This window comes from Lepisma saccharinum, chromosome 18 (assembly GCF_977018435.1).
Source record: "Lepisma saccharinum chromosome 18, izLepSacc3.1, whole genome shotgun sequence".
Lineage (NCBI taxonomy): Eukaryota > Metazoa > Arthropoda > Insecta > Zygentoma > Lepismatidae > Lepisma > Lepisma saccharinum.
This window is the reverse complement of record NC_139246.1, coordinates 31,245,920-31,271,980: the sequence shown is the minus strand read 5'-3', so window position 1 is coordinate 31,271,980 and position 26,061 is coordinate 31,245,920. Positions and strand designations below refer to the sequence as shown.

The following is a 26,061-nucleotide window of genomic DNA, read 5'->3' as shown; positions in this document are numbered from 1 at the left end:
ACACAGGGGTGAGATCCCCACTTCAATTTGACCTCATCTTGACATTTGAAGGGGGGGTTGCCCCCTAAAACTTTTTTTTTTAGCCGAAACAAAAAAACACGCATTTCTTTCTTTGGGCCGCTCTATACACCTGCCAAGTTTCATGGAAATCGGATGGGGGACACTTAGATAACCTCCCTTGTCAGTTTTAAGCGGAAAAGAACACCCTCTTACTTCAGCACTACAGGAGCAGGCATAGCAACACAGTTCTTCCCCATGAGATATCATGACCTTCAACTAAATGTATCACGGTTTCAGAATTTACTTGCATTTTGAAAAGTCTTTCTACAAGGTACAGAACCAAGGCGACATTAATAAACTTCCCACGCTGCACTTTCAGGATACATCACACTCTTGGATTACTTTCAACGTCCGTGGTGGAGTGGTTAGCAGAGCAGGCTACCATGTTAGGGACCCGCACTCAGAGAACTAAATGCATCATATAGATTGATGTACCAGAATGCATCGACTGATGCACTAAAATGTGTTTTATGGCTTCTTCAAAGCATCAGATTCACATTTGATGCATTTGGGTGAATTTTTGTATGTCGTCAAAGATACACCAAAGTTGATCATTTGATTCAAGTAAGGATTTCTTTCAGTCGAGATGCACTTCAATGCTTCAGTTGGTGCGTTTTGATGCACCTTGATTAGTTTTGATGCACTTAAACGTTTCGTCTGAGCTACATAAACTCTGTGCATCATCCGAAAACATGCATTCTGGTGCATCAAGGAACATCAACTGATGAATTGAAGTGCATCTAGACTGAAAGAAATCCTCACTTGAATCAATGATGCACTTTGGTGTTTCTTTCACGACATATGCACCCAAATGCATCAAATGTGATTATTTGAGTAAGCCATAAAACACACTTTAGTGCATCAATCGATGCATTATGATGCATCAATCTGTGTGATGCATTTAGTTCTCTGTGTGCGGGTTCAAATCCCGACTTGAGCATAGGTGTTCGTTGTAATTGTCCCTTAATCAATCTCATCACGTCATCACTCATCTCCATCTTCAAAAATAGACAAAAGTGGTAGAGAAGCGAATGACCAAATCAATCAATCAATTTTTGAACAAGAATATTATTTCACCGTTTCCTTCATCCACACGGTCACTTATGGAATCATAGAAGATTCCACCTTAACACTACCTTAACACTACCTTAACACAGGCCCGAACCCATTAACCTATAAAAACTTACGAAAATAACATTCACGATTTTTCAGATTTCGCAGGAATTTCGATTTTGTACTTGCATAAAGGTATATGTTGCTTGTTAATGGATGTATGCTCCAAAAGTCAAGTCTTCAACCTGCATTTGTTAATTTTAGTTCTAAACCATTGATAGAAAGCTACCAAGTGTCCTGTTTTGGTCCATTCTTTCCATGCCCCGCAGTAGTGATGCGAAAATGTATCTTTTCTTGGAAAACTTACACTGAGACATGTCCTTCACTATACGAGTCAGCGCTAACACCTATAATTTAATTCATAAATTTATTATTTTCAAAACATAGAATTTTTATGACTGTCCAAAGGTTCTGGTACAGTAAGTTCAAAGATATTTGAAAACATTGTTAATTTGTGGAATGCAGTAGTCTAGTACACAAATACTTCTCAGACTTGTATGTGAACAGTAACTTCACTGTGCCATACAAACCACAATAGGGCGACCTAGGACTATTTAATTGATATGTACCCCACAGCCAGGTGTAGGAAGTTGGAAAATCATATTTTTTCTGTGCCTCGATGACAATGTTAAACCTCATAGTAGTCTCTTCAACTTCAATTAGAACCAAGAAATATTGCATTATTTTTTTTTTTGCATTTTTAGTTATTTTTGGAAAGGTAATTTTTCAGTGTTTTTACCGTCTTTGTTGATTCTTTTATAATTTTTAGGTTTCTCTTTGATGCTTCCTTGTTGTTTTGTAAATTCAACTTGCATTTGCTAGCATAACGTAAACGTCCTTAATCCGGACTAATTGGGGGAAGAATAAGTTGACAGGTTTGAAAAAAGTCCAGATTAACTGAAAGAACCTAAAAGTACAGTAGAAAGTGCATTAAAACTCCGTTTATAGCAACAAAACACGTTTATTATGTTTTATTTTAAGGGCATAGGCCTAAATACACTATACAGTACAGTACAAAGTCTGCGGGAAACAGAATTTCATCAGTGTTGACTACCTTTTCTTAGGAAAGTTCCCTTGTTGATTTCTAGCCTTTTGCCTATCCGGATTAAGCGAAGTCCGGCTTATCGGGGTGCGGATTAACGAGGTTTTACTGTATTTAAATTTCCTAACATGTTGCTTTAGCAGGTACGACATTCATCGAAAATATTGTTAATGCAAAAGCGCAATATTATTTTTACTGAAATCTTTGACAATGGTCAAATAATTAATTGTGGTATATTTATTTTTCTCAAGCAAACTTAGAGCGAAGCCTATTTTGAGGTTTCCTTCCTGGCCACAATTATCGCTTTCAAAGTAAAGTTAGTCAAAACATAATACCGTAGCATTCTACCCTGTAGAACGGGGGAAGTAACCCATCCCCTAAATTGTGCCACTCGCGTTTAACGACGGCCCCGAAAGGAGCCCGGCAAGAGGTAACTGATCTTGCTTAAATAACGGGAATGGACCTACAGTTTAAAGTGTAATCCGAACCAGCGTGTGAATCCACCGGGCATCGAACCCGGGACCCCTTGATTACAAGGCAACGACGCTACCACTGCGCCATTGAGAAGGCTAAAAATAACATTACACATGTTTTATCCCAACCCTTCTTACTGCGATACCACTCACACCTTCTCTCTCTCTGTCTTCACCTGGTAGCGATCAATCATCAAAAAGCCTCTTGCACCTCGATCCTGCTGGTTTTGTTGGTTTTGCCTGACCTTCACTCACCTCTCCTCCAGATAAGTGGCCTCACGGTTTCCTGTAAAAAAAAAAACTTTCTCGGCAAAATCCAGCTACAGGTCTGGGCAAGTTTGGACATGTCTATGCAAGATTATGCACGCTATCGAGCAGGGATGTTACGATACAATTATAATCTGATGGACTCGAAACACAACAATATTTTCGGATGCTCACCGACTACTGTATCGTGTAAGCCCACTCTGAAAGGAGGTGAATGACTTACACAGATAAACCTTGTGGTGTATTTTATGTAACCTTGGAGTTAAAATAAAGAAAAGTACATAATTAGCACCTAATTCCTTTCATCCCTTTGCTTCTGTAGTTTAACACACCAAACAAAGGGCTTTGTCTAATTGTTCAACTACTTTCTTGAAATCATGAAAACAAAATACTTTTGTCTCAATATTAAAAATAATTTTAGGTATATATATATAAAAATGGATGTATGTTTCTGTGTATGTGTGTATGTTCCAGCATAACTCTAGAACGCCTGGACCAATTACAACCAAACTTGGTACACATATCACTTGCAATCTGGAAAGAAATACTGTGTGGGTAAGATACCCCTGACACCCCTAAGGGTGGTGGAGGGATGGGGTGACATGTAAAAATAATCGAAACGACCGACATTAGTGTGGAATTCATAGTTTTCGGAGTCGGTAAGATGAATAGTGACACTACGAATGTCGTTCAAACCCTTGGCACCCCTACGGGAGGGGTGGGAAGGGGGTGACATGTAAAAATAATGGAAAACAACCGATATTAGTGTGGAATCCAGTTTTCGGGGTCGCTAAGATGAATAGTGACACTACAAATGTCTTTCAACTCCAAGTGCGCACCTATCGGCATGGGGTGAGAGGGGGTGAAAAATAAAATGTCAAAAATGGCCTACATTTGTGTCGAATACATATTTTTCGGAGTCGCTAAGCTAGTTGGTGATATTTACGATGACATTTGAGAGAGAGAGGGAGAGAGAGAGAGAGAGAGAGAGAGAGAGAGACACTTGCTTCATTGATCACGATCGACAAATCACAGGGGCAGTAATGTGGAGTTGATTTCAGATCGCCATGTATCTTCCACGGACAGTTTTAATAGAAGATTGAGCAACGCAGGTCATTTTTAGGTCATCAATTTCCGCACCCTACTCTAGATCTAGTTGTAATGCTAAAAGGGGTTCATGTGAACAGTCGTCTGACGCAGATAATCGTAACATTTCGTAAGACTTTCCAGCAAGCGGCTGTATTTTATCCGCTACGGATATCTCCAAGACCAACAAGGTAACCAAATTACATCTGTACACTACGATGATCCGCGTCATCATTCTATATGTCCAGTGAGGCGACACAGAAGAACATCTGAGAAAAAATCATCAGCTAGTCCTAACAACAGGTAATGAAAACAGAGACCCCTTCCTGTTTCGGAGTAGTGTTTAGAGCACGTATCAACATATGCTCAAAAGGCCTCCCCGATGGTGCAGTGGTAGCGTTGTCACCCTGTAATTAAGGTGTCCCGGGTTCGATACCCGGTGGAGGAACAAGTGGTTCGAAACCCACTTTAAGCTGTAGGTCCAGTCCTGCTACGCCCTTTGGGGGTGCGTACTTAAATGTTACTTACCACGGCTACAGAAATATCTTAATCTCAGAGGATAGGTTCTTTATTCGAGAATTCCAAATAAGAAAGCGTTTTATAGCCAAGAGGATAAAGTTAAATGCGGATGTATATTCTGGAAACTATACACAATACATAGAAAATATATAGCGAAGCTTGTATATATAAATTGAAATATATATATCTATGCTGATTCCAAATTTACGTCGGTTATATTCTTCTTATACATATATGAATAATTGATAGGAAATCTTCTTCTTCTTTCTTCCCGTAATTTCTAGTAAAATGTTTCTTCTTCCTTCCTATTTGATTAGGGAATAGGCTTCTTCTTCTTTTCTTCTTTCTATTTAGGAAAAGGCTTCATCTTCTTTTCTTTCTTTGATTATGGAAAAGGCTTCTTCTTCTTTTATATCGTTGATTTGGGAAAAAGCTTCTTCTTCTTTTCTTCCTTCTACTTTTGGAAAAAAACTTCTTCTTCTTTTCTTCTTTCTACTTTTGGAAAAGACTTCTTTCTTTGTTTGGAAAATACTTCTTCTTCTTTCTATTTTTTGAAGAAGGCTTATTCTTCTTTTTCTTCTCTTTGAAAGCGTAATCTTATTTATTACTTATATGCGCTCGCTTTCCCCGTTTCTTTGGCACACGATACAAGCTATACTTATAGAAAGAGTAGGGTCGACTAAACTGACAGTAGCGCCACCTCCTATGTAACGACCAAAAAGGGAATAGCCCAGGATCGCTAACAGCAAAGCGCTGCCTATGGCCCAGTGCGTCTAATACGAAGCACAACCGTACGTGCTTCGGGGCGTCTAATTTGGACACAGCGCCACCGAGGGACGGACAAATACAAAAGCTGACGATGTTCTTCTCGTCAGAAGATCAAAAGGAGAGAGAAATCCAATGTCTGAAATCATTTGCTCACATATTAACTTTTCTAATTGTTTCATATACGAGCATATTCTTAATTATCTTAATTGGCTGTTTAAAATATTTTATTCACTCCTTCTATAATTTATATACTCTTCCTTTATATATTTTTCATTTACTATAATATATATAATCGCTCTTCTCCGCTCCTAGTTTCTACAATGAACTCTGCTCTTCTTTATATGGCGTGCTGCCATCTATCGTCGCTCTCGGGAAACATTTTTCTTCCTTGTGTTTTTCATTGTGTCGTCTGAACTGGCACGTGACAGTCTCGATTAGCCTTACTGTGTATAAAATGGACATCAATCAACAAATCAATCAATCAACATATGCACAAAAGCCGCATATCAAAATGCTGTCGTTAAGTTCGCTTAACCATTATACAGGCTGATATTAACTGGGTGGTATACATTTTAAGTATAATCTTAACTGTTATTTGCCGACCTGCGTGGTGGAGTGGTTAGTACAGCACGCTACTACTGGGGTTACGGGTCCGAACCCCTAATTGAACATATGTGTTGTTTGGAAATCCCATCATGAATTTCATCTTGTCATTATGTCACCACTTATCCTCATCGTTGCGATTTGCCAATATCGGAGGAAAGTCGACTGTAAATAACAAAACAACAACCAACGAACTGATATATGCTCCTACCAGGGATCAAATCCGAGACCCCGTAATTACGGAGACATCGTTAATTCCTGTGCTGCGAACTTGGTCCATAAAAATGGCATTGGTATTTTGTACATTACTAATCACGAGATGTAATATAATAATCATAACGCGTGGCGCAGCTGCTTGTGAGGGCCAAGATCTACCTACCGACTGCTGCCCTCACTCCGACCTGGCGAGGTGGGAGATCATCCAACCAGTTAAGGGGTGACGTGTGGTCAGCACGACGGATCTCTAATTGTTGTTGTAGGTTTTCTATGGCCGGATTACGCTACTCACTCGTAGCTCCCTAGTTTCCTCACGATGGTGGGTTGCCGGTCACATACACCGGCCGAAATCTGAGGAGAAAAGTTGTTACGTTTCCCCAGGAGACTGGAACCTGCGTGCGTCCCGTAACCAGAGCCCAAAGCATGACGGGACACGAGTTGTAATAATAGTAAATACATTCATTATTTATGTCATTATTGGCTCCTTGAATCTCCAGACTAAAGTAAAATATTTGTTGGGTACTAATACAGTAAAATGTCGTTAATCCGGACCCCGATAAGCCGGACTTCGCTTAATCCGGACAGGCAAAAAGGCAAAAAAAAAAAGAAAAAAGCAGAATGCAAGGTTTTAAATGTGGCTAGAGTTCAACAAGAGAACTTCCCAAACAAAATGCAGGCAACCACTGATGAAATTCTGTTTCCCGAAGACTTTGTACTTTGTACTGTACTGGTGTATTTAGGCCTATGCCCTTTAAATACACCATAATAAACGTGTCTTGTTGCTATAAGCGAAGTTTTAATGCACTTTCTACTGTTTTTTTAGGTTATCTCAGTCAATACGAACTTTCGTTAAACCGGTCAACTTATCCAACAATTAGTGCGGATTAACGAGGTTATACTGTATATACTTTTGAACTCTTGGCAGTTCACAGGATTACAATACTAATACTAATACTATACTAGAACGACCATAAAGAAATAGCTACAAGTAATTCTAACTACAGCTAGATGTACTGTACAAGACGCTCGACTACTGAAATGACAACCAATGGCATGGGATGTTTTGATTCTACCACTCTCTCGCTCCAATCAAAAGTCGACGAGATCATGTTTGCATTACTGAGATCGATCAATACGAATCGGCAGGCAGGATGTCGTGTATCTCCAGATTAAAAGGGATTATTAATGAGCCATGGCTCCGTTCAATCTTAATACTTTATCATAGTCACTGGTTTCCAAACCGTGTGAAATTTTTATGACAAAAGTATTTTTATTAAAAAATTTTAAATAGTAAATTATATTGCTTCCTAGAGTGTCCTCAATGTTTCTCTATTACTTGTGTTTATAAAAGGATGAAGGGGACATACATAGGGACCTATCAGCCCCCCTCTGGATGTGTCTACCGACATGGCACTCATTCTTACAACAGATTATAATCGATTCGTAATAATAGCAATTTTTGTAATTGTTATAAGTATTATATAAATTCATTTATAAAAACCAGAAACGCATTAATAGATTTATATCTGGTTTAGTAAATGAGTGTGACGCTCATGAAATATTTGATTACTATTTTTTTAAATAATGATATTAATTTTTGTAGTTATTGTAAAACTGCACCTATAAGATCAACGAAGGAAGCAATGATTCAAAAACAAAATTGTTTCTTGAATTTCATTGATAAGGAAAACTATCTTACTTAGTGCCTTCCCTCAGGTAAGTACGATTCTCCTACTACACGGGTAACCTAGGGTTATTATGTATTATGTATTTATATATAATACACACACACACACACACATATATGTATATATAAAGACTCAAAATGCTGACCAAAACAGAATTAATTTATATTAAAACATAAACTAAACGTTACGTTTCAACCTTCTAGAACGGTCTTCTTCAGACTCTGTACCAAATACAAATGAAATAAAGTACAAAACAGGAATATATATATATATATATATATATATATATATATATATATATATACACACACAAATCACTCCCCTCCAGACACAAGCTTATTAGCAACTTGTTTATCTGGAACATTCCTTTCCAGGTGTTCCAGCAGGTGGCCTTCTCCTGTCAACTGTTGTTTCACCTGACAGGCGATTTAGATAAACATTTCCGTTCATCTGGAACGTGGTTGGACTCCTTATCTCACGCTGTTTTTCCTTATCCTTTCTTTCTTCATTCCTTTCAACCTTCTCTCTTCCTTTGCTCTTGTCCTTTCTACTCTTTCTAACACCTTCTTCCATTCTTTGCTTATCTTTAGTCCCGCATTCCAGTTCATTGCGTCTTCTTCCCCGTTCTTCTTTATTTCCTTGGCCTCCTTCCATTTTCTCACTAGTACTTTTTTCTCCCTTCCTATCTGCTTAGCCTCTTCCCACTCTATGTCATGTCTTGTTTCTCTCGTGTGCTTAAATATTGCATTTCTCTGTCTCGCTCTTAAGTCGTACATCATCCCTATGTTCTTTCAACCTGTCTTTCAGCCAGAAAGGATAAGGAAAAAGAGCGTGAGATAAGGAGTACAACCACTTTCCAGATGAAAGGAAATGATTATCTAAATCGCCTGTCAGGTGAAATAACAGTTGACAGGAGGAGTCCACCTCCTGGAACACCTGGAAAGGAATGTTCCAGATAAACAAGTTTCTAATAATCTTGTGTCTGGAGGGGAGTGATTTTTGTGTATATACGTGTATATATATATATATATATATATATATATATCTATCTTCCTGGTTTGTACCTTATTTCATGTTTTAATATAAAATAATTTTTTACCTTGGTCAGCATATTGAGTTTTTGGTAATCATTGAAACCAGGCTTAATGGTGTTTTCATATGTATAATGAAGGACCAGGCTTGAAGAAAGATCCATGCCTCTAACATCGAGAGTCGCTCACCCTTCTGGACATTACCCCCGAACAGTCACCCCAAACCAGGAAGAGGATTAACAACGAATTCCGCTGAATAACGCCGCAACGCTGGGTTGCAATTGTCGGGAAGAAGTAGCGAGTAGCGACTGACGTAAGGCAATGTCAGCAACTTTCGGCACAAAATCAAGATCGATAAAACCCCAATTCAGGAGACGAACGAGAGAGAACTGAGAAATTACCACCCGAGACGATCATCGACGAACTTCAAGCACTGCCGTCGGTTTTCTCTCTCTCTCTCTCTCTCTCTCTCTCTCTCTCTCTCTCCTGCACGCCGATCGGATTTGCCGGACTGTGGCCTGCCTTGCTGTAACGCCGTCCTTCCAGTCGCTCACTGCTTCCACCAAGCTGACCCACGACGACCCAAGCAACCGCTGCAGCCGCCGTCCATCGCCAGCCGACAGCCAGGGTCCAGGGTCCAGGGACCAGTACGTATGTGACCATCTCCTAGTCAACGCTGTAACTTCTAGTTTATCCTCGATAGCCAAGCGAGCCAATCAAAATTCTCATCTTTTATTCCAAGCTACGCCCCGCGGTGGCTCAGTCGGTAACGCGTCTGACTACCATGCTAAAGGTCCAGGGTTCGATCCCCGGCCGGTTCAAATCCGGGAACTTTTCTAACGGTGGAAGCGGCCCCGGCGCCTACCCAGCGTCGAATAACATGGGTACCTGGGGGAAACCCTAGGGGGTAAAGGCGGTCAGGGGCTTGATGCTGATCACATCACCCCTACTCACGACCGGATCAAGAAAGTGTGGGGCGTTACCCCCACACCCCCTATACGCCTTCATGGCGTGGTGCTAAGCACAGGGGAACACTTTACTTTACGCCCCGCGTGACTCCGATCCTTGCTATACCAGAGTCACTTATATAGTATATATATACACACAGTATATATACAGGGTTATTCATAAGTCCGTTAAACATTTGAAATACTCATAAGTCATGAACTACTGAAAAAAAAATATATATTCATAGTAAAGATACGTTCTCCAAGTCTTGTTCCCAATACCACAAAAGTAAAAAATGATCTAAGTTTTGACCTTTTGTGATGCGCCAAATATCTATGCGATAATCCAACTCATTCCAGACACGTAAGAGCCACGGCATTGGTGACTCGGTTCCTGAGATCCTGGATATTAGTGGGCAGTGGGAACAGTAAACATTATCCTTCACAAACCTCTACAAACAAAAAGTCACAAGGGGTTCAATCGGAGGATAGAAAGTCTTGCAAACTCAAGAACACAAAACATTGCTCCTGTTTACTGAACTACTTGTTGCTACTATAGCCTTCTAGCAGCAAAACACGGCAACACCGCACCGCGCATTGCTTGCATAACAAAACTTACATTGCTTCTCTCTCTATTGGAGTTACAGTTCTAACAATCCGTTGCGTACTTCAATTGTTATAACTGTTTTAAATGTTTCACGGACTTATGAATAATGCTGTACATATGCAGTATGTAGTTACATTTTTAATCATATAAACCACATCAACTACAAAAAATGTAATTTTGCTATGAGGTTACATCTGTATTCAGTAGGGCCTTCCAGGTGTCGTAGTGGTAATGCCTTGTAATTACGGGGTCCTGGCTTCGATACCCGGTGGATGCACATAGTTTTCGGATTCCACTTTAAACTGTAGGTCCAGTTTCAATTAGACTTTCTGTGTATAAAAGTGGACTTGGAACAAAAACTTAAATCAAACTCGCATGATATTGAGTTTTAGGGCATCAACATGCTAAGCTTAAGGTCCTGTCCTGTTGGAACGTACAGTGGGATGGCAAGGTATTGCTTGGTAAGTTGCCCTAGACAATTTTTATCAATCTTTTCTAATTACCCTGCACAGTAGTTTAAATAAATGAATTACTGCTTATACTGGATCAGGCGTTGCTCAACAGCTTGCCTGATCATGCATAAATTGCAAGATCTCATTGCTTATAACAAAGAGAATGAATATAGTAATGGACAATTTGTTTGGCAATACTTACGCATCCTACTGTAAGTGTCAAGCGATCAGAATCTAGTAGCGCAGTAAGGAATTGTGTGGAATTACAGATCAACCACATAGCAGTTCAAAGCAACATAAAATCATTCAATCCTCTCCTCCCTCTTGCCATGAGAGACAACAATGCAAATGACCTGATGATATCTTGGAAACTCGGTAGGGGCACATAGTGGTTCGGATCCCACTTTAAACTGTAGATCCAGTCCCAATTAGCCTTACTGTGCATAAAGTGGACTAAAACACCAAATCAATCAATCAATACCTTATAAACTATGTAATGTGAAACATTTTAAAATTGAATATCCACGAAATCACCATTTTGCGATATTTTCAAAAACACTGAAACAATACCTAAACATCAAATTTGTCAACTTGAAAGAACTTTGAATATATTACCGTTATTCGATATCCAACATCTCGATCTATCTCTCATTTTCCTCTTCCAATAAACAATCGAACACAAGGAATACCTACTGATTATTCAGGAACTAGAAGAGGTGGAAAATATAACGTAATTCCATCTCACCACGATATAAATAATCTCGTCTTTCCCTTGAACGCAAACAATCGATATTCAGCCTCCGATATCTCAGAATCAACAAAACATAGAAACATATGATTTTTTTTAAAAAACACTAATTTGCTGACCAAGGCAGTTTATTAAGATATAAAAACACTTAACAGGTAACGTTTCAACCCTGTATTAGGGTCTTCCTCAGAAGAAGAACTAAACTAAAATGATGAAATATACTACACACAGAAAGATTACATACACATAGCAGGGTCACTAGCCACACCAAAAACAAATCAAGTTAACAGTCCTTATCTTGGAAGATTTCTCCACAGGAATTAAGCATAACACCTCTTGACAGTTGACTAATGGGTCTACCACACTGACAGGTGATTGACAGTTCAAGATTAGCAAGAGTTTGGAACCACCTGTTTACCATTCCCACACCACTCCTGCCTTTTTGGTTATGGATGAATATCTGCTTCTCTGGTCGTATTTTTTCTCTTCTCTTTCTTCCTTGTGCATTCTTCTTCTTTTTCCCTCATTCCTTTTCTTCATCCTTTCAACTTTCTCTAACACACTCTTCGATTCCTTGTTTATCTTGAGTCCTCCATTCCAATTCATGATGTCTTCTCCTTTCTTTTCTATTTCTTTATCCTCTTTCTATTTTATCACTAGTTCTCTCTTCTCTTTTCGTATTCGCTTAGCCGAATCCCATTCTACTTCATGTTCCGTTTCTCTAGTGTGTTTGAATATGGCATTCCTGTCTCTCTTCAATCTCACTTCATTCATGTGTTGCTTTAACCTGACTTTCAGTCTCTTCTTCATTTCCCCTATATATACACTTTCACATCCTCTGCACTCCACCTCGTAGAAAACCCCTCCCTCTTCTTCCTTTCTCTTTTCTTCCTTCTTCTTGCTGGCTATACTTAAAATAGTGCATCCTCCTTTCTTGTAAGTTCTTATACCCACTTTCCTCAGCATATCTTCTCTGTGGCATCTCCCATACTTCTTATACCAAACCATCTCTCTTTTTCTTTTCTTCCTCCTCTTCCGCTCCTCTCTCTTTTATTTCTTTCCTTCCTCTGTATATGTTGTGTCTGTCTTTCTTTTCATAGCCATCCTCTTCCAGTTGTTCCCACAGGTTATTAATATTGATTTCTTCTTCCCCTTTCTCTGTGCATATCTCCTTTATTCGGTCTTCCATGTTCTTTATAAAATTACGTTTTGTTGGATCACTTCTTGTGTGGCAGACTCTTGCTAATCTTGAACTGTCAATCACCTGTCAGTGTGTTAGACCCATTAGTCAACTGTCAAGAGGTGATATGTTTAATTCCTTTGGAGAAATCTTCCAAGATAAGGACTGTTAACTTGATTTGTTTTTGGTGTGGCTAGTGACCCTGCTATGTGTATGTAATCTTTCTGTGTGTAGTATATTTCATCATTTTAGTTGAGTTCTTCGTCTGAGGAAGACCCTGATACAGGGTTTAAACGTCACATGTAAAGTGTTTTTATATCTTAATAAACTGCCTTGGTCAGCAACTTAGTGTTTTTTAATATGGAAACAAGTCTTAATTATATTATGATTTTTTAACCAAGAGACTTTTCAAATAACATATTCAATCAGTAAAATAGTAATTTGATGTGCTAGAATTACGAATTACCGACACATTTACAAGGATAATCAACGTACGTTTCGTATATTAAAGAAATAATGACAATTCAAATTATTTTACTTATTCCTCAAAATATGTAAGTGACAGTTTCTGATAATTACCTACAGGTATCGTACATTGTACAAATGGTTCCGACTCCACTTTAGACTATAGGTCTAGTCCCTATGAGCATAACAGAGTATATCAGACCACAGAGATACTGAATTTCGACAATTTGAACTACGGTTCGATTTGTGGTTATCCTATTAGAGCATAAGGTGGACCCAAAAGAGAAACATTGTCAAACATTGTGAATCGATATTTGTATGTAATATGAATTGCGAGATGTAAATAACATAATTCGTTTCCATATTAATTGAGCATGGTAATATAGATTTAATATTCGATTTATGATCTGCAACCCCACCAAGTATAAAGTAAAATAAGAATTCACATATCCTTTATGCAATTCAGAATGAAATTATTATGATTAATTGATTTTTCAGTTTAAATGTCATCTATTGCCTCTAGCCTATAGGAGAAATAATTTCTACCTCAATTTTATTTCTACATTTTAATGTTTAATGAGTATTGTCTAAAAATTGCCCTTTAAAGTTTAAAGGGCCATGTTAAGAATTCCAAACTATCTTCAGTAGCACCTGTGACTTAAAAATCCATTCTTGTCAAGACCTCGCTATAGGATCAGCGATTGAAAGAAGTTACAGTTCATCGAAATGAAAATTTACCATCTTTATATCTAAGAATAAAGTTTTTTAAGCAGTTATCCCTACAAATCTATATCAAATGCAATGCAATATACGAGCAAGAAATATCCTACCCTATGTATTTATAACAATATTGTATTTCTTTTCAATACTTCTTTGGTAAGATAATATTTTCTAATTATATTATTATTACTTTACAACACTTTTCTACCTATCCAAGTTAACAAAAAAAAATAGAATGAATGAATGTATGAAATATGAGAAGGAAGATATGCAAAAACATAGTTACCTTATCCTGAATTCAAACATATATGCCTTTGAAGCAGCCATCTGCCATGTATAATACAAGCATTCTGAGTTATATTTGGCATTTGTCATGCATTTTGACCCTCTCCAAATTAATTTTCAACAATGAGGATAGAAGTTGATATATGCAATTATATGGGGAGCCTTAATATTGTTCACATTTTTTTTCAGAAAATTCAAACCTAAGACAAATTTCGTTGCCCACTTTAAGGGAGCTATATAGTTTAGTAATCTTGAATCTAGATACTTGTATTTAATTCTAGGCTATTTTTTAAAAATTTTATTGAATGACGTCTCACTTTATTATTCATATTTATAGACATTAATGATAGGAGATGTAGTCTCATACGATGAATATGAGATTTGTCCCTGTTGTATATGGTGTATATAAATGTGTTCATATTAAAAATCCATTAGTGTTTTATTTATATTGGGGTAATTGATAAAAAGGCACTACATGAACGATGCGATGTATACTTACATTTGATGTTGTATACGCGAGATGATGAATTAAAGAAACCGTGGCGTGAAATACAAAAATAAGAATCCATGTCCTACTCAGAATTCAAACCCACGACCTCTACTTCCGGGACGAGTTATGCTAACCTCTACGCTACGGTAGCATTACATATAATATTACTATTACTTACCTGAGAACCCGCCTTAGATGTAATATCGCTTCTCCCGTACACCTTTTCTGTTATACACATCTCCCATTGGCACCTCGTTGCTTGGAACCACTGTATTCACGCACACCAACACACTTAACAGCACATCTCACAAGCTCAGCAAGGGGATTCTCCACGTTCGCAGACCAGGGCTTCCCCGGCTTGAGCGCACAGCATCCGCTGCAGGTTCAGGCACTCAAAATATCGATTCTACTCTAATGAACGCGCAGGTCCCCCCTCCGCAGCACAGCACGGATGTGGGAGATGAAAAAAGGGATGATAGTAACAGGGGTTCCATCTGTGCGAGGATTTTTCATTTAACGATTAGAATGGAACACTGTTCATTGAGGTGAATCCACGCATGCGCTGTGGTGATCTTAAGAGATTATGGTTCACAAGTATCATCTGCGAGCCTATTGTCAGAGAATAGAGCTGTCTTGATGTTATCGATTCAAGTATCTTCTCCGAGATGTGACACACAGGATATGTACTATGTAGACATTTCAGCAAGAAATGGAGGCTCAAACAGGACTCGAACACAGGACATGCCTTCTCTCTCCCAACTTTTTAAAGAAATCCCCGTCACTCTCTTTCACGTATATTAGTTATAATCAATTTTTAACTTTCTCAATAGAGAACAAACACAAACGACAATATTTTAACCTGGATTCGAACCCGAAACCCTTGGATTCGTAACCACTCCGTCACGGAGGTCGACACCAACTGATCTACCGAGGCTTTTCTGTTTCATTTTTTGCTGTCGATGTTTTACCTAGATATATTTTGATATTTATGCCCACTTTATGCTAACCGGGATTGGATCTGCAGTTTAAATTGGGATCTCAACCGCTATGTACCTCCACTGGGTATCGAACACGGAACAGCATTGAATAGAAGCTGACGATGTTACCACTAAACCATGGGGAAGGCCCGTGAGATATAGTATTTGTGTGTGTATGAGTGTGAAATCTAATTTTCCTAAGGTCTGAAATATTGATAAAAAAGTTAATTGATTTCATGCATACTGTAACATTGCTTTCCATAAAAATATTAATGTAACAATAATAATAATTCAAGTTTTCACTCTCAACATGAACGAACAAATCCAAATAAGATACGAACCGGCCCCCATCTCGCTACGAAGCCAGGAGTCCCGGATTTGAATCCCGGCCTGGGCATGGATGTTTGTGAGTGTTCATTCATCAATTTCATCATATCATCACCCATCTTCGCAAATAAGCCAAAAGTGGAACAAAAAGCAAAGTAAAATAAAGCAAATCAACCAATCACTAAATAAAGTATGAGTGTTCTAAATTCAACGTTGAAGATAGCACGTGAGCCAGGATTTAGACCAATTGTGTGCCTCCTGTGTTTACACACAAATCTCTCAGTGCAAAGAACAAGCTCAGTTTATTTAAATATATGCTTTTCTTCTTCTTCTTTTTCTTTTAAAAATAACACAGTGGTTAAAAGTCCAAACCCAAGAATGAATAAGCTTTTCTATCGTTTCATTTCATTACAGACTTAACATTTGATCTGTGAAAAGTAACTTCAGGCAACAAAGATGTAATTTAGTTATATACATTAGAAGAAGATTATGATTGTGGATAATACATACAACGTACTTGTAGCCACTCAATGAGGTAGGAGAACAATAATGACACATGTAGGAGAGGTAAGGTGAGTGAAGGTCAAGAATTCTTGGTTCCAATAGACGATGGGTAACGTTTACTGTTCAGCGTTGACAACTCGAAGCATCTACCTTCTTTTCGTTTGGATAGGCTCAGGAACGGAGAAAAATAACGTTGTCATGACTGCTAAGATTCTCTTCTCTCTCCATCTTTTTATCTTTCTCTCATTCTCTTTCTTCCTTGGTTATTAATCCATTTCTTTCGCTCTCTATTTTACTGCATCTTTCTTTCTTCCCGGTATCGTCTAAACGTATACCTTTCTCTCCCTTCTTTTGTTTCTCCACATGCAGACACACACACACACACACACATTATAATATTGTATCTCTCTTTTCTTCCTAATTTATCTTTCTTTCTTTCTTTCCAAATTTTCCGTACATTGTCTCCTTTTTCCTTATCTTCCCAACTCTTTTATTTTTTTTCTATCCCATTATTTATTCCTTTCGTTGCTTCTCTCTCTTTCTCTCGTTCAGTCTGGATTTAACTTCCTTTGTTTCCTTGCATTCCTTTATCCTTTCTGTAGAGATATTTTCATATCTACGTATCTTTTTTTCCGTTCTCTTCCTTCCTTTTGTAGTTTTGTTTCTTTCTCTTCCCTTCTTCATTTCTCTTCTTTTGTTTCTACTTCTACCCTTGTTTTCTCTCATATTTCTTGCTCCTTTCCCTTCTTTCTTTCCATCACTTCTTCTGCTCTGTTCCTCTCTGTGCACTTTCTTCTCTACTTATTTATTTTTCTCTCTTGTATCATGTTTCTGTATCTGCCCATATTTTGCTTAATTTATCCTTCTTTCTTTCGTTCTTGCATTGCGTATATTTTGTTTTTATCTCTTTATCTTCACAGTTTCTAACGCTATCGCTTGCTCTTTACACACACGCGCGCGAGTATCTTTATATATCTCTTGGTATTTTTCATTTCCTATCTATTTTGCAAGATAAATAATTTTGAAAATTTCTCATGCAGGCTATTTGGGTAGGCAGGTGGGCGGGCTAGGATGATTTCAAGGTGCGCTAGATAGAGCCCACCTTCGCCCTCCCAGTGGCAACGCCCTTGCCTCAGTCTACCTCGCTGGAGCACAGGAATTCCTAACTTGGCTCAGACAATTAAGGATACAGAACTATCCGCTTTTCTAAAGTCTTTGCCGTCCGTTGCCATGGAAACGGAATTCAATCATCGTTTTCCACCGTAAAGGCCCTCTGGATGGAGGAGGAAGTGTCTTAATGTGCGACACTGGGGAGGGACGGTTGAGTGTGGCAACACATAAGAGGATGCAGGGGTCGTAAATACTCATCTATCTCCCATAATTCAGAGCGAATGGTTCTGTAACTGAAGTAATGTTTGTCTTGTGTACCGAATGTCATTTGCGGAGACCTTGTGGTTATATGCGAGGCTGTTTGATGAGGTTTACGTCTGGAGCAGTGTTTGAAAGTAAACAGTTACTCTGTTTGAGGAATTCTAAATGTAGCTAAGTATTTTTACAAGTAAGCAGCAGTAATTGCAACACAGTTACTTTTTTTCAAAAGAAGTTACGTTGTCAGCAGTTATATTTACAGATACATTACAATACTTAAATTGTTAACTTGAAAATTTGTAATCGGGGGTAAGAATTAAATTTGGTAACAATGTTTCTGACAATGTGTCTTCTCTGGATGTTAAGGTGAAAGGTTTCTCGTGGAATCACCTAAGGAAAGGTACCTAGGTTTCGTTGCGCTAAATTTAGACTAAGAGTATAGCACTTCAGCGTTTTAGTGGATTGCTGTATTTACTTAGAACGTGGTAGACGAACTAGAACCACTTAGACTTGTCAAAATTCCACAAAAACCAAACCATATCTCTTCTAATTGGAACACACGCACATCATAATCTCTGAATAAGAATAATATCTCAATAACCAAGAAACTTCAGGTTAGCCAATAACCATTTGGCAAGATTACAAAATTTTGTCATAATGGAATTGACGTACTTAAGAAAAACACGTCCACTCAATCATGTGGAAAAGAGCGGTGTGGAAAAAGGGACCCACACGTTCTCGGCAGTGCTGGAAGAAATGTGATCAGCACCACGCTCCGACCGACTTTTAACCTGCAACATAGAGGCTGAGTCAAAACCAGAGCTACAGCATACCTTGTTGTAGAAATTCACACATAACAGCACCCACTTCAAAAATTTAACCTTGTGGAAGAAACACATTTTTAACTACTGAAAAACGATTAAATTGAATATCGCAACATGTAACCTGTGTATGTTATATATACATATATTTCAACGGTGTCCTTGGTCCTTGGTGAATTGGTCAACCTGAACAGTAGTAGGTGAGTGATCCCTCATAAATATCAATCAATAATAATAGACAAAAAGTGCTTCATTAATATTTTATATACAGGGTGTGCAATATAGCATGATTAATACACTAGAAGATGATTCTGTAAATAAAGTCCATACAAAATGGGCCACAATGTACCTTCATGAACAAACATTCCTCCTTTTCGAAAGGCTATTAATATATTTGCTACTAAAGCTTTCTTTTTACATAAATAGACTCTTGATTGTGCTTATATATCACGTTCCCCGTAAACCTTCACATGACATTTGTCGTCATCCAATTGCTATTTATTGTCACTAATTCACTAACCTGTTACGTACCTACCTTGTCATATCGCCATGTGAGAACCAGAGGCACTAACTCCAATTTATCAAATTTACAGTATAGAGGAAACAATGTATTTTTAGGAATGAGTCTGACTCTTAAAAAGAGTAAATAAATTCTCGATAGGTGGCTCCACGTTACTGCAAAGAATTAGAAGTGGAGATATGACAATTTAACTTCCAACAGAGCTTTTCATAGGAGTTTATTTATACAGCCTTTTTTGGAGTTATGTTACTCTGTTCTCATACGACAATACGATGGGTAACTTAACTTTGCTATACATATAAATCAGATCTAACAATGCCAATTATATATAAACAATCCTGTAGTAAAGATACTTCATGTTTCTAAATATATATTGGGCATTAACAAAAAGTAGATTTATGAAGTAGCACACATTTCCAATAATACGCCATTGTATTTTAAAATTGTTCATTATATGTACGTATTTATCCATGTTTTACATAATATTTCAATCATCGTGCTGTGTTGTATTACTTTGCGTTGGGCAATTAGCAATTGCACTATAATTCAGCTGCACGAGAACTGCGAAGTATGTTAATATAACTCCTATTATCTGTAATAAGAAGATAATTTGTTCATTAAAACACTTAGTGTATAAACGTAACACTAAAACTAACAAAAATTTCTTGTGATTGCCAGTAAGTTTGTACAAAACATAGTCTAATATAGAGTGGAAAGAATATTTTACAGAGTGTCGAAATGGTGACGGTAGGATGGATTTGCGATTTGATGTTGCATACGTACAGGATAAAAATGGCCGTTTTCTAGGACTCGCAATGTCCAAATGAGACCTCAACAATAACAATATTACTGAGAATAGTTGTTGTGATTGATGACCTGTACACTTTGTAATAGTTTGTCGACGTTGTACTACGACACCCTGTATATATGACAAGCTTGAGCTAGAAAAGGTAAGAAAGAGCGTGAAGTGTTGACAAAAATTTTCTACAGGAAAAGGAAATTCAGGGGAAAAAATGCGAGGATGAAATAGAAAAGTTTAGAAATGATCGTACAATGTAAAGCGAATGATATAAAGACCAAAGGAGCTTTCATACTGAATATAGAAGAGGAAGTGTAAAGAAAGTCACCTAAGGTTTCGGGTTCGACTCCTGGCATGAATATTATTGTTTCATTCTGAATGTCCAGTCATCAATTTCATATAATCATCATGGGCGCGATTTGCATGAAAAAGTTACGTAAAATGCGAAAACACAAATACAGATAAGGAAATTTTGGAATAAAAAGCAAGTGGACAAAATTAGAAGTTAATAGGAGAATAAGCACACACAGAAAAAAAAGAACAAGAGAAAGGTTACAATAACAAAGGACAGAAGACCTACCTTTCCGAAGAGACCCATGGATACAGTAAAAAATCTCCCGCCCGTGATTGACAATGGAACCCTTGTCCTCTGATAAATCGTATTTAGATAGAAACGAATGTTTCCCGTTGTTTCATACCAGGGGGAGTTATATCCTGTGAGGAATATCTCACAACTCTGAAATAGACAACAACATTACAACAACATATATTATAAGAACATTAAGGTATTATTAAATCTCATTTCCTACATGTTTACCATCGTGATATTGCAGAATTTGGAGGAACTGAAGAGCTACTTGAAATAGTGACTTTAAAGATTGTTCATACACTGTTCTACCATGAAGAGAAAACCAATTTGGCATTTTAATCATATTCCTATGTTACCAAGACGTTCGTTCTTCAACATATCAGTCAGCGAAAGCAGAGAAAAATAATTAAAATTGTTAATTTTTTTTGGCAACTAAGGAAGCGGAGGCATTATAGATATGTCAACAAAGGGGCACTCGGGCACAAGCGAAGGGGAAGCGAGAGGACAAAACAAATGACTGTCCACTTTAATTGGCGTGTTTGTCCTAGTTGTTCTTTTCTTGGTGCTACTGCATCTTCAAAATAATTATATGTACCAGTTGTTCTTCTCTTGATACTATTGCATTATCTTGAAAATTAATATATGTACCAGTTGTTCTTCTCTTGGTACTACTGCAGCATCTTCAAAAGTATTATATGTACCAGTTGTTCTTCTCTAGGTACTACTGCAGCATCTTCCAAATTATTATATGTATCAGTTGTTCTTCTCTTGGTACTACTGCAGCATCTTCAAAAGTATTATACGTACCAGTTGTTCTTCTCTTGGTACTACTGCAGCATCTTCAAAAGTATTATATATACCAGTTGTTCTTCTCTTGGTAATACTGCAGCATCCTCAAAATTATTATATGTATCAGTTGTTCTTCCCTTGGTACTACTGCAGCATCTTCCAAAATTAATATATGTATCAGTTGTTCTTCTCTTGGTACTACTGCAGCATCTTCAAAAGTATTATATGTACCAGTTGTTCTTCTCTTGGTACTACTGCAGCATCTTCTAAAGTATTATATGTACCAGTTGTTCTTCCCTTGGTACTACTGCAGCATCTTCCAAAATTAATATATGTATCAGTTGTTCTTCTCTTGGTACTCCTGCAGCATCTTCAAAAGTATTATATGTACCAGTTGTTCTTCTCTTGGTACTACTGCAGCATCTTCAAAAGTATTATATGTACCGGTTCTTCTTCTCTTGGTACTACTGCAGCATCTTCAAAAGTATTATATATATCAGTTGTTCTTCTCTTGGTACTACTGCAGCATCTTCAAAATTATTATATGTACCAGTTGTTCTGCACTTGATACTACTGCATCATTTTCAAAAATGTATAAGTTGTTCTTCACTTGATAGTACTGCATCATCTTCAAAATTATTACATGTACCAGTTGTTCTGCACTTGATACTACTGCATCATTTTCAAAAATGTATCAGTTGTTCTTCACTTGATACTACTGCATCATCTTCAAAATTATTATATGTACCAGTTGTTCTTCTCTAGGTATTACTGCAGCATCTTCAAAATTATTATATGTACCGGTTGTTCTTCAATTGGTACTTTTGCAGCATCTTCAAAAGTATTATATGTACCAGTTGTTCTTCTCTTGGTATTACTGCAGCATCTTCAAAATTATTATATGTACCGGTTGTTCTTCTCTTGGTACTACTGCAGCATCTTCTAAAGTATTATATGTACCAGTTGTTCTGCACTTGACACTACTGCATCTTTTAAAAAATGTATCAGTTGTTGTTCACTTGATACTACTGCATCATCTTCAAAATTATTATATGTACCAGTTGTTCTTCTCTAGGTACTACTGCAGCATCTTCAAAAGTATTATATGTACCAGTTGTTCTTCTCTTGGTACTACTGCAGCATCTTCAAAAGTATTATATGTACCAGTTGTTCTTATCTTGGTACTACTGCAGCATCTTCAAAATTATTATATGTACCGGTTGTTCTTCTCTTGGTACTACTGCAGCATCTTCAAAATTATTATATGTACCGGTTGTTCTTCTCTTGGTACTACTGCAGCATCTTCTAAAGTATTATATGTACCAGTAGTTCTGCCCTTGATACTACTGTATCATTTTCAAAAATGTATATGTGGTTCTTTACTTGATACTACTGCATCATCTTCAAAAGTATTATATGTACCAGTTGTTCTTCTCTTGGTACTACTGCAGCATCTTGAAAAGTATTATATGTACCAGTTGTTCTTCTCTTAGTAATACTGCAGCATCCTCAAAATTATTATATGTATCAGTTGTTCTTCCCTTGGTACTACTGCAGAGTCTTCCAAAATTAATATATGTATCAGTTGTTCTTCTCTTGGTACTACTGCAGCATCTTCAAAAGTATTATATGTACCAGTTGTTCTTGTTTTGGTACTACTGCAGCATCTTCAAAAGTATTATATGTACCAGTTGTTCTTCTATTGGTACTACTGCAGCATCTTCCAAAATTAATATATGTACCAGTTGTTCTTCTCTTGGTACTACTGCAGCATCTTCAAAATTATTATATGTACCAGTTGTTCTTCACTTGACACTACTGCATCATCTTCAAAATTATTATATGTACCAGTTGTTATGCACTTGATACTACTGCAGCATCTTCAAAAGTATTATATGTACCAGTTGTTCTTCACTTGATACTACTGCATCATCTTCAAAATTATTATATGGACCAGTTGTTCTTCTCTTGGTACTACTGCAGCATCTTCCAAAATTAATATATGTACCAGTGGTTCTTCTCTAGGTACTACTGCAGCATCTTCAAAATTATTATATGTACCAGTTGTTCTTCTCTTGGTACTACTGAAGCATCTTCAAAAGTATTATATATATCAGTTGTTCTTCTCTTGGTACTACTGCAGCATCTTCAAAATTATTATATGTACCAGTTGTTCTGCACTTGATACTACTGCATCATTTTCAAAAATGTATCAGTTGTTCTACACTTGATACTACTGCATCATCTTCAAAATTATTACATGTACCAGTTGTTCTGCACTTGATACTACTGCATCATTTTCAAAAATGTATCAGTTGTTCTTCACTTGATACTACTGCATCATCTTCAAAATTATTATATGTACCAGTTGTTCTTCTCTAGGTACTACTGCAGCATCTTCAAAATTATTATATGTACCGGTTGTTCTTCTCTTGGTACTACTGCAGCATCTTCAAAATATTATATGTACCAGTTGTTCTTCTCTTGGTACTACTGCAGCATCTTCAAAATTATTATATGTACCGGTTGTTCTTCTCTTGGTACTACTGCAGCATCTTCAAAATTATTATATGAACCAGTTGTTCTGCACTTGATACTACTGCATCATTTTCAAAAATGTATCAGTTGTTCTTCACTTGATACTACTGCATCATCTTCAAAATTATTATATGTACCAGTTGTTCTGCCCTTGATACTACTGCATCATTTTCAAAAATGTATCAGTTCTTCTTCACTTGATACTACTGCAGCATCTTCAAAAGTATTATGTGTACAGTTGTTCTTCTCTTGGTACTACTGCAGCATCTTCCAAAATTAATATATGTACCAGTGGTTCTTCTCTAGGTACTACTGCAGCATCTTCAAAATTATTATATGTACCGGTTGTTCTTCTCTTGGTACTACTGCAGCATCTTCAAAATTATTATATGTACCAGTTGTTCTTCTCTTGGTACTACTGCAGCATCTTCAAAATTATTATATGTACCAGTTGTTCTTCACTTGATACTACTGCATCATTGTAATATAATTAAGCCTTGTTTCCATATTATAACCAATGAGTTGCTGACCAAGGCAGTTTATTAAGATAAAAACACTTAACACGTAATGTTTCGACCCTGTATCAGGGTCTTCCTCAGACGAAGAACTAAACTAAAATGATGAAATATACTACACACAGAAAGATTACATACACATAGCAGGGTCACTAGCCATACAACAACAAATCAAGTTGACAGTCCTTATCTAGGAAGATTTCTCCAAAGGGATTAAACATATCACCTCCTGACAGTTGTTGACTAATGGGTCTACTACACTGACAGGTGATTGACAGGTCAAGATTAGCAAGAGTCTAGAACCACCTGCTACCACTCCCCAACCCCTCCTGCCTTTTTGGTTATGGATGAATACCTCCTCCTCTAGGAGGGGTGGGGGAGTGGTAGCAGGTGGTTCTAGACTCTTGCTAATCTTGACCTGTCAATCACCTGTCAGTGTAGTAGACCCATTAGTCAACTGTCAGGAGGTGATATGTTTAATTCCTTTGGAGAAATCTTCCTAGATAAGGACTGTCAACTTGATTTGTTGTTGTATGGCTAGTGACCCTGCTATGTGTATGTAATCTTTCTGTGTGTAGTATATTTCATCATTTTAGTTTAGTTATTCGTCTGAGGAAGACCCTGATACAGGGTCGAAACATTACGTGTTAAGTGTTTTTATCTTAATAAACTGCCTTGGTCAGCAACTCATTGGTTTTACTGCATCATCTTCAAAATTATTATATGTACCAGTTGTTCTTCTCTTGGTACACTCAACGGTGAAGGAAACAGGACGCGAATTGTCCACCACCATTTTCATTCGTTCTGAATTACACAATGTAATGACAATTAATTCAAATAATGATGTGAATAAGCAGAGAACAATGCCTGCTTCGAACCAACATTGTTTCTTTCCTTTAAAACAACACAGGATGTAGAATAAAAAAGGTATGAAAATAGCGATGGACAATTTGCCTACCATTATCTTTGCCGTTGACTGCACTACTGCATCATCTTCAAGATAATTAAATGTAGAAGTACAGACATTTTCTTTTTTCGAATTCATGGGATGACTTTATTTTCAAGATTCAATACAACATAGTTAGCTTCCATTTGTAATACTTATGCAATTCACATAACATGACATAAAGAAGAAAAGATGCACCATTACAAGGTTGACCGGTGACTCATTCTTGTCATAAAGAAACCGGCAGCAACTATTGCATGCCGGGAAAAAAAACTTAGATTGTTCCCAACAATACAAGACAAAACAAGCAAAGAAGAATTCATATTTGGTCGGTTAGTCTGGCATTAGCCTGTAGCCTTTGATCGGAGGAAGTAGCTTGCCTAATCTGCTGTAGTCCCTGCAACAGCGTGATGAGTGCAGGGACAACATCTGGGGCGGAGAGCAGTTGGAGTACGTATAACAGGTTCGGTGGAGCCGACGTCAGGGTTTCTGCAAGCTTCTAGCGGCGATCTCGTCGGGGCAACTGAGCACGTGCTGGCATGGACTGTTGTGGAGCGGGCATCTGATTGGTCCGTCTGTCGAGTTCGGCATAGGAAATTTCCGTGGAG

General features: G+C 37.5%; 1 protein-coding gene across 1 annotated transcript in view; it reads right to left on the bottom strand.

Moving 5' to 3' along the window:
• LOC146001944 (ras-like protein family member 10B) overlaps positions 1-15,093 on the bottom strand; it is a 408,584-nt gene extending 393,491 nt beyond the window's left edge. Inside the window, exon 1 of the mRNA XM_083139665.1 lies at positions 14,939-15,093. The gene's annotated coding sequence lies outside the window, so the exon portion shown is untranslated. The remainder of the gene's footprint in view (positions 1-14,938) is intronic.
• Between the last annotated feature and the right edge of the window lie 10,968 nt (positions 15,094-26,061).